Source organism: Oxyura jamaicensis, chromosome 14, assembly GCF_011077185.1.
Source record: "Oxyura jamaicensis isolate SHBP4307 breed ruddy duck chromosome 14, BPBGC_Ojam_1.0, whole genome shotgun sequence".
Classification (NCBI taxonomy): Eukaryota; Metazoa; Chordata; class Aves; order Anseriformes; family Anatidae; genus Oxyura; species Oxyura jamaicensis.
In genome coordinates, this window is record NC_048906.1 from 16,627,296 (window position 1) to 16,637,078 (window position 9,783).

General features: G+C 39.7%; 1 long non-coding RNA gene across 1 annotated transcript in view; it reads right to left on the reverse strand.

Moving 5' to 3' along the window:
• LOC118174404 overlaps window positions 1-4,131 on the reverse strand; it is a 19,113-nt gene extending 14,982 nt beyond the window's left edge. Inside the window, exon 1 of the long non-coding RNA XR_004754645.1 lies at window positions 4,120-4,131. This is a non-coding gene — a long non-coding RNA (uncharacterized LOC118174404). The remainder of the gene's footprint in view (window positions 1-4,119) is intronic.
• Window positions 4,132-9,783: the final 5,652 nt, after the last annotated feature.

The window sequence follows — 9,783 nt, forward strand, 5'->3', positions numbered from 1 at the left end:
TTCCTTCCTTCCTTCCTTCCTTCCTTCCTTCCTTCCTTCCTTCCTTCCTTCCTTCCTTCCTGCCAGCAGCAGCAAGCTATTAGATCAGCTTAGCCATTCATGCATCTCCAAACAGCTGTAATAATGTAAGTCAGCATTACCATGGCCCATATTATCGGTCTGTCCATCATCTGGGTGCTGGCACTATACTCACACAACAAAACAGACTTGGAAAAAAAGCATAATCCACATCCTGTTAGTCAGCTCCCCGAACTAGCTCTACACAGATTACATGTGCCCTGGAAAGAGAATATGAGGCTGCATCATATGGAGGGTAGGGGAAAGGTGGGACTGCAGCAGTGCTGAATTGAGTTAGCATAAGCTGTTGTGTAATGACATGTATAGCTACTTATTTAGCTATATATTTAACTTAAAGTGATTAGAAAATAAAGAATTGAATGAGTCAGATTCCATCAGACTATGCATACACAAAAATTGCACAGACGATCTCAATACACACTTATGCTCAGGTTGATGTTTAATGTTACCTATCTTACAGTATTAAGGACAAGCCATGTTGTGCTTTCTAGATGATAAGTCTTTCATTCAGACCTTTATTTTAAAGAAAAGTGTGTCATTCACTTCTATTTCCCTAGCCGAAATCCCCAAGTTTTAAATGGTTTTTAGATATTATTAATAGAGGAAGCAAGTTAACTACTGAAAGATGTGACAACCCAGAGGAAACGGCTAAAGAAATAAATCAAAGATATGAAAACTTGCAAAAATGTTGAGAGGGTCAGGAGAGGAAGTTCTTCAGCCTCAAGAACATAGAACCATGTTAGGTTTCCCCAGGGAAGGCAGCCATAAACACCCAAGACAGAAAGAGACCATAAGACTCGAACTGTCAAGGTAACCATGCAAAAGGCTTAGCCAAAGCGACTTGGAGACTTGCTAGGACCTCAGAATCAAGTGTGTCTTCCCCAGCCTGCCAACATCCTCATTGACAGACATGTTTAAGCAAGAGTCTGGGCATCTGGTTTTGAAGAGTAGTGTCAAGCCCTCTCCTTTACAAAATTGCCACATCCCAATAGTTATTTCTCACATTTACTGCACAAACATAGCATCTAATTGGAGGTGGCCAAAAAACACCAAACTCCACAGTTCAAAATAATTTTACTAATTATTCACTGATACAGATGAAAAAGTTATAGTTCTTTTGAAATGTATGCAGTTGAATAGCATATGTCATTATCACAATTTACTTTTATTTGCAAAATGAAGGCAAACAGACCCTCATTTCCTTCTATCACAACAGTAACTGATGTTGGAGAAGACAAAACAAATGAACAAAACATATATAGAAAAGCTTGGAGGATGGTCCCTAGAAGAATGACAAATCTATAGAGACAAGTATACCTTGGAGCATGCCAATATCCACTAGCATTGTAACAGCCATTTGGACTGGAAGTGATACTAAAGGTGATGACATTATGGAAAACAATCCATAAACAAAAAAAATACAACAATTAATCATAATTAATCCTACCCAACACAATTTCAAGGAAAGTTTTTTAATATGTCCACTATTTTTCTGATGCAGTAAGTTTTGAAAAGTTTTGAAATAAACATTTGTAGCCTTCAAATTTATGTATGACATCTAATGACTAAAAATAATAACAATAATTGCTTTTTAATCTGGCTAATAAATGTTTAATTAGTTCTCCTTAGATCTATTATTACTATTCCAGATCTGTATTAAGTGTTTAGGCAAAAAGTTAGTCGGTAGATAACAAAAACTGTTAAATTATTTATCATACTGCCACCACCTTTTGACTTATTTCCTTTTCATGTCTCTTCTCCCAGTTTACTATGACAATCACTGCTTGGTAAAAACTAACAGCACTAGTTCTAAGTGAGATGCTTGATGGGCAAAAGTGTCATGCAAAGAGCCATACTGGGCTTCTGTACAAACCAAGTTCTACTTATCTACTTACCATTTAAAGTTTGCTTTCTTTCTCCCTCCTCCACTCCCCAAGAGGTAACGAGGAAAAATCAAATGCATTGTCTTATCAAACATTCACACTACACTGAAGTGGACTTCTGCAGTTAGTGCAATTTGTTACAGTTAAGGGGAACAACTGGATGTTTTCATTTAACTAGCACTTCAAATGCCACCTAGTTTTAACAGATTATTCCCAAATAAATCATCATATATTTCTCTTATATCCGCCAGCTTTTTATCTACAAAATTGATTTTTACAGATGGGGTAGACTCACAACTATTAGAGTCATATTTAAGCATCCTCTTTTGCTTTGTCATATGGATTCTGGCAGCCATAGAGATTCCTCCTGCAGACACTACATAGTTAAAGCACTAACAAATAAGAGCCGTCAGTGGATGTGCTCAATCTGATTTGCATCTCACTAGCACTTCTGCAGCTCATACAGCTGGTAACTCTCCAAACCTCTGTCTGATCGCCCTTTCTACTATTATACCAAAGTCTCCAGTTTATGACGGTTAAAAACAGAAGCAGGTTATACCCTCTCTTAGAGCTGTGGAGCTAGGGGGAACAACAGTTCTCAGATTTTCTGCATGAAGGGCTTTATCTTTATCCTGGTTCCCTATTGACCTGTGCTATAGAGAAACAAGTATTTCCCTAGCTCCTAGGAATATTTTACTCAGCTCTGTATTTTTTTTTAAATTCTTTTGGACAGCAACAAATTTCAGAATAATGTGTCTCTGAGAACCTCTTAATAATAATTCTGAAAAAAAGTCTCACATGATACAAGGCTATCTCATATACCATTTTGAGTGTATTTTTTATACAAAAGCTAGAGAAAATTATAATTTCTATACAAACTACTCCATTATCATTTTATGCCTTTCCTCCCACACAAGAAAATGCCTCGGTACTTTTAAGTTCAGCACCAGAATTGGGAAAAGTAAGATGTAAAGGTTCGTCTGAGCAATTCTGTTTCATTCAGGATGCTGAATGCTGTCTTCAGTCCTAAAACAGAGTACTTATTAGTACCTTCAATCTTTGGTCAATTCTGCTAGTTCATTCTTGACTGTTAAGATCATCTTCTGCCCTAAAAATTGCTTCAGAACAACTTATGCTTATATGAGAGATTAAATTTAGTTTACTTGCTGCAGGGTGGCATTTCTTTTGAGCTGGCTTTCAGTACATTAAGAGGAAAACTCCATTTACTCCCTGCTCCTGGCCTTTGAAGAAAGATCTTATATCCAGCCTATGCAGCAATTGCACCACCTGATGGAGTTAGGAGTGAAATCCCAATTATCCTGCAGTATTTTTTCTCAACAGCACATTAGAATTTACCTTAAATTATTATATATTAGCCTGACTAATCACAGCTTCAGAAAATTGGTGTGCTGAACTCAATTTGAGAATAGAAATGCATGTAGAGAATAGCATGTAGTGGTTTCTGCTTATATTTCTCATGTTCTGCTTGTCATTACAGTTGGTAATCAATTGACATGAATTTGAAGCACAGCACATGTTCTCTCACATGAAAAAATACAGGATGGAAGCTCTGTATTAAGGCACGCATCATACAATACAATACAATACAATATGATAATATTATGACCTGAACGTAAAAAGCAGAACTCAGGAACACATATTCTATATTCTGGACTATGAATATAAGATAAATGTGTTTTAAAGGCAACTTGCCCATCTTTCCCTAAGACCTAAAATCCTTCTTACAAGATGAGAGTCTTGTATAACCATAAACCCAAAAGTTAGTTCAGAAAAATGTAATCAAATGGGATTTACAAACAACTGGCAATGATCTGGATATTTTTCCTAAATGTCACTGCCCTGTTTTAGTTTCATATAATTCTGCAGAGCTATTTATAGAAATCTACAACATCCCAGATTCAGTGTTTCTGAAAACTAACAGTTTGAATTGACTCAAATAACATTCAGCTAGATTACTTTTGTTAACCACAACATGCCAGTACTCCTCTGAAGACATTAAGCAAAGATATTTTAGTTTATTGCCAGACAAGGAAGTGCAACAGGAATCATTTCTGTTTTTCTTATGAGTAATACTGACCCTGGGAAGGTACAGAAGATACATTCAGAAAACTATTTTTATACGCAGGTGTTAAACCACTTTCTCTCTTGACTGACCAGTTTTCAAAACAACACGTGTCTTCAGGACTTCCCAGGCTTCTTGTCTTCAAGGAAAGCTTCCTGTCCAGCCTCTAAAAGTAGCTGTTGAGTATATCCATAATTGCCACCACAAACGTCTGATCTTTTTGCCTTCCAAACAGTTAGCCTAAATCTGAATATAAATACCACAACATAGCATCACTCCACGTCTCCATGCAGTATTCATCTGCTCTTTCTTTCTGCAAACCAAGCCTGCTTCTGCTATCAAAGCAGAGAATAAAAAACCATGTGAGCAATTGAAACCACAGTGGAGAATCACTCTTGGCTAGATCTCTTCAAAAATATTATCATATTAAACCACTATGGACCTAAGCATATCAGCATACCTTGCTTATCTATTTCCATATTAAATTAAGTAAAATTAAATGAGGTCCTCAGACTGTCACTTTGCCACAAATTAAGCATAAAATCAACTATGAAAAGTCAGCAATATTGCAAACAGCATCCTGCATTAGAAGTAACATAGCAAAATCTGAAAATGAGGAGGAGGAAGATGAAAAAATCCCATTTTCTGACACAAGAACCTAATTAAGAATCATAGAATCATAGAATATCCGGAGTTGGAAGGGACCCATAAGGATCATCGAGTCCAACTCCTGGCACCACAGAGGTCTACCCAAAATTCAGTCCCTGTGACTAAGTGCACAGTCTAATCGCTTCTTAAACTCCAACAGGCTTGGTGCCGTGACTAACTCCTGGGGAGCCTGTTCCAGTGTGCGACCACCCTCTCAGTGAAGAACCTCTTCCTGATATCCAGCCTGAACCTCCCCTGTTGAAGCTTGACACCATTCCCTTGGGTTCTATCACTGGTCACTAAAGAGAATAGATTGATGCCTGGCCCTCCATTCTCCCTAATGAGGAAGCTGCAGGCCATGATATCTCCCCTCAGCTTCCTCTTTTCCAGGCTGAGCAGGCCAAGTGACCTCAGCTGCTCCTCGTACGTCTTCCCATCTAGGCCCTTCACCATCTTTGTAGCTCTTCTCAGGACACTCTCCAACAGTTTTACAGTCTTCTTGTACTGTGGTGCCCAGAACTGCACACAGTACTCAAGGTGAGGCCACACTGGCGCAGAGTAGAGCGGGACAATCACTTCCCTCAACCAACTAGCAATGCCGTGCTTGATGCACCCCAGAGTATGGTTGCCCTCCTGGCTGCCTCCTGCCTGGCTGACACAGTCAGCATTATTCAGCACATGATAGGACATCCAAATTTTAAAGATTTAATCAAAAGAACATTAATTTGCCAAACTTCAGTTACTTTGCCCAAGTGCTTTGGGAGCCTTCCGTAAGTTGCTGTCACCAGCAGCCATTTCAGAGCTTCTTTCTGTCACCCTGCCCAGACCTGCCTGCTCAACAGGTAGCCTGCAAGTGTCTTTGTGGATGAAAAGTAATCGAATATGACCTTGACTACTACTTCATACTTTTAATACAGATTTGGAAAAAGTTAAGAACTATCTGGGACTATTCTTGTAAATTTCTCTTTGCTTCAGGGTTTTCTTCAGCAAAGGTGAATTCTAATAGCATTCAGATACCACATTCAATTTTATTTAAAATGTTCTTTCCATCAAATTCATGTACCAAGAATTGATCTTGTTATTGTTTCTCTTTTTCCCTATACAGTGGGACAGACCATTATAAATGTGACAGAAGTCTGGTATGAACTGCAGGCATTGGGGCCTCTGAGGATCAGTTTAATGTCATAAAAATGACATTCAGGCCCTGGGTTTGAAACCTGGTCAGAGCTGAACCTCCCACTACAAAATGGGTAAACATTTGGGGATTTTGTCCCTGAGGCTGAAGAGAGCAGTTACACTGACTCATTAACTAATAATCTAAGTTTATGTTTTAAATTATATTTAAAGTTCTTCCCTGTATCATTCCTCTTCTTTAACATTTTGTGACTGGCTGAACTGAATGGAAGCTGGCAAACATCTGCTTTTTTACCAGTGCAAATTCAAAATTTTCTGGCACTTTAAAAAAATCTTGTCATCACCAAAACGTTTGGCCAGAAATAAAAAGATTAAATGAAATTTAATAATCCAAAAATCCACTACTATTAAAAAAAAAAAAATAAAAAATGAATACAATGGAAATTGGCTAATGGGGATCAAAAATCCCACATATAATAGGAAAGGATGCAGAAAACCATGTATTACTAGTAAATATATTTCTCAATAAAAAACCTCCAAAACCAGGTTCAGCATATTTAAGGATTCTTAATTTTTAGGTAAGAGGGAGGAAAAACCAATGAGTCATTCTAAGCCTGTCAAATGTCACCTCTTCCATCTCCAGAAGATGGAGCATCATGCTAAAATATTAGAAACCAGGACACTGTAATTGAGCTTCATAACATAACCTGTGGATCTTGGCTTGTTTCACTTCTGCCGAAGTGAATGTGTCCTAAGCAGCAAGCACAATGACTGAAGATGCTGGGAGGAAAGGAGAAGAGAACACTTGGCAGTGCTCAAGCTGGTCAAAGCCCGCTGTCACACCTTGTTCTTCCAGCAGCTCCTGGAGCTGTACAGCGGGCGCTTAGTGCTGGGCCAGGCTCCTTTCTTCTCTGATTCCTCCTACAGCTGCCCCAGCACATGCACCTTAGATGCAGGGTTATGTTCACTCTAGAGGGTAATGAAACTTCCAGAAAGAGCTCTGACTACTCCTATCCCCACTCCAGAGGCTCTATGCCCGGATTCAGACCCTAATGGGCTCATCAGGCTTTAAAAGTAATTTGAAGCAGAGCTTCTGGTTTCCTATCCTTTGAAAATAATCTAATTTATGCACGCAAAAACTGTGTAAAGAGATGAACCAACAGGACCTAAATAGAAGTAATCAGGGGACTCCCTTCAAAACTGCACTACTCTTCTGAACTTAATTGCTAATGCAATTAAGAAGCCAAAGTCTAAAGAGAGGGGGTAGATGGGTATACTGAGGAGACAGAAGTGCTTTTACCTCCCTCCACAGAACAGAGCAGAGGAAATGACTGCATAACAGAATAAGGTGAGGAGCCCACTCAACTGCTGCTAACATATCCTTATAAATCATTTTATTCTTTACAATATTTAAAACAAGTACTTAAATGATGTATTCAGTGTAATACAGTGATTGCAAAAGTTTATCAGGCATGTGGTACAACACAAACGCAATCCACTTTATGAGGTTGCTAGTTTATAAGCCTGTATACTTAAAAAGAAACAAGTTGTGAAAGCAGCAAGTTGAATATTCTTCCTTGTTTTTTAATTTGTAAATAAAAACAGAAAGTAAAAGTGTATTATAGTTCTGTCCAGGAGGGAAAAAGCAAACAAACAAACAAACAACAACAACAACATATACATTGCAAAACAATTTTTTGCAAGAGAAACTTTATTTTGCAGGGTTAGTAATAGTACTGAGAACTGGCAGGTGTTCAAAGCACAGCCTGTTTCTTGGAGACTGATTCTCTAGTCAGTCTGTCATATATCAGACTTGAACAGGTCCAGATACAGGCTCTTCTGCTTAACAAGTAGTTATTCTTTTGGTAATCCTGTCTAAAGACATTTTCTTCTTAAGAAAGAAGAGTTAAAACACCTCCATTTGGTCTATTCCAACTTTAATTCCCTATTTGCTAAAAAAGCCAGCCTCTCTGCTTCTGTTCTCATGTTTAATTGGTTTAAGTTTCACTGATTTTTGGAACCAGGATAGTCAGCATGAACAACTAAAACAAGCTTAGGTTCCAAATGTGAATTTCAGTGTGCTTTGTCCTTGTCAGTGTGTACTGCTAAACATTATAATGATTAAACAGATAAAAAGATTAACTATGATTTACAGTTAAAAATGCAGTTCTAGATATTTTCTGATATCACGTGGGCCTCTTGCCTGTAAGGAGGAATTTAGAAAGGTTAGTGCTTGTGCTCTGGGCATATTTTTGGTTCCTCATACAAGGTTATGTGTGTGGGACATCCTCTGAAGCCTGCACAAAATCTGGGCAGAATCTTTTCTCATTGAAAGATTAAAAGATTAAAACCAACAGTCCCCTTTCTAATACAGATTTTGAATATAGTCAACATCCTTGTTCATTATGAACATTCAGACTGCACAGATAGGACCATCTGAAAAAGTGCCATAGGGATGACAAATGCACTCAAAATGTTCTTGTTTCCAGATCAATTATTGGGCTAACACATTAATGCCTTACAAGCTTTAACACACTGCTACAACTTTAACAAAATATGTCAGTGTTCACTGTTTGAGACATACTCTGTTAAGCAAGTAACAAATCTATTAAAACTAGGCCTCTCGGAAGCCTTTTCTTCCTGCAATATCAAATCATAGAATCATAGAATCATAGAATCATAGAATCATTAAGGTTGGAAAAGACCTCCAAGATCACCTGGTCCAATACTTCAATATTAGCAATAAATCTAAAATGTCCACTAGGTTTAACAGAGCAATGAAACTCTTGTAATAAATACTAGATATCCTTTAATAATTCAAATATATGGGAAAGGATTTCTAAAAAGACATGGAAAGACTAGCTAATAGCCACCATAGTTCCCAAACTTATTAAATACTACGAACCTGATCTCCTTCTATGACAAAGTGTCGCGCTGGGTGGACGAGGGAAAGGCTGTGGATGTGGTCTACCTTGACTTCAGCAAGGCTTTTGACACCGTCTCCCACAGCATTCTCCTCAAGAAACTGGCTGCTCTTGGCTTGGACTGGCGCACGCTTCGTTGGGTTAGAAACTGGCTGGATAGCCGGGCCCAAAGAGTTGTGGTAAATGGAGTCAAGTCCAGTTGGAGGCCAGTCACTAGTGGCGTCCCCCAGGGCTCGGTGCTGGGGCCGGTCCTCTTTAACATCTTCATCAATGATCTGGACGAGGGCATTGAGTGCACCCTCAGTAAGTTTGCAGATGACACCAAGTTAGGTGCGTGTGTCGATCTGCTCGAGGGTAGGAAGGCTCTGCAGGAGGATCTGGATAGGCTGCACCGATGGGCTGAGGTCAACTGCATGAAGTTTAACAAGGCCAAGTGCCGGGTCCTGCACCTGGGGCGTAATAACCCCAAGCAGAGCTACAGGCTGGGAGATGAGTGGTTGGAGAGCTGCCAGGCGGAGAAGGACCTGGGAGTGATAGTGGACAGTCGGCTGAATATGAGCCAGCAGTGTGCTCAGGTGGCCAAGAAGGCCAACGGCATCCTGGCTTGGATCAGAAATAGTGTGACCAGCAGGGCTAGGGAGGTGATCGTCCCCCTGTACTCAGCTCTGGTGAGGCCGCACCTCGAGTACTGTGTTCAGTTTTGGGCCCCTCGCTACAAGAAAGACATGGAGGTGCTTGAGCGGGTCCAAAGAAGGGCGACGAAGCTGGTGAGGGGCCTGGAGAACAAGTCCTACGAGGAGCGGCTGAAGGAGCTGGGCTTATTCAGCCTGGAGAAGAGGAGGCTCAGGGGCGACCTTATCGCTCTCTACAGATACCTTAAAGGAGGCTGTAGAGAGGTGGGGGTTGGCCTGTTCTCCCACGTGCCTGGTGACAGGACAAGGGGGAATGGGCTAAAGTTGCACCAGGGGAGTTTTAGGTTATATGTTAGGAAGAGCTTCTTTACTGAAAGGGTTGTGAGGCATTGGAACAGGCT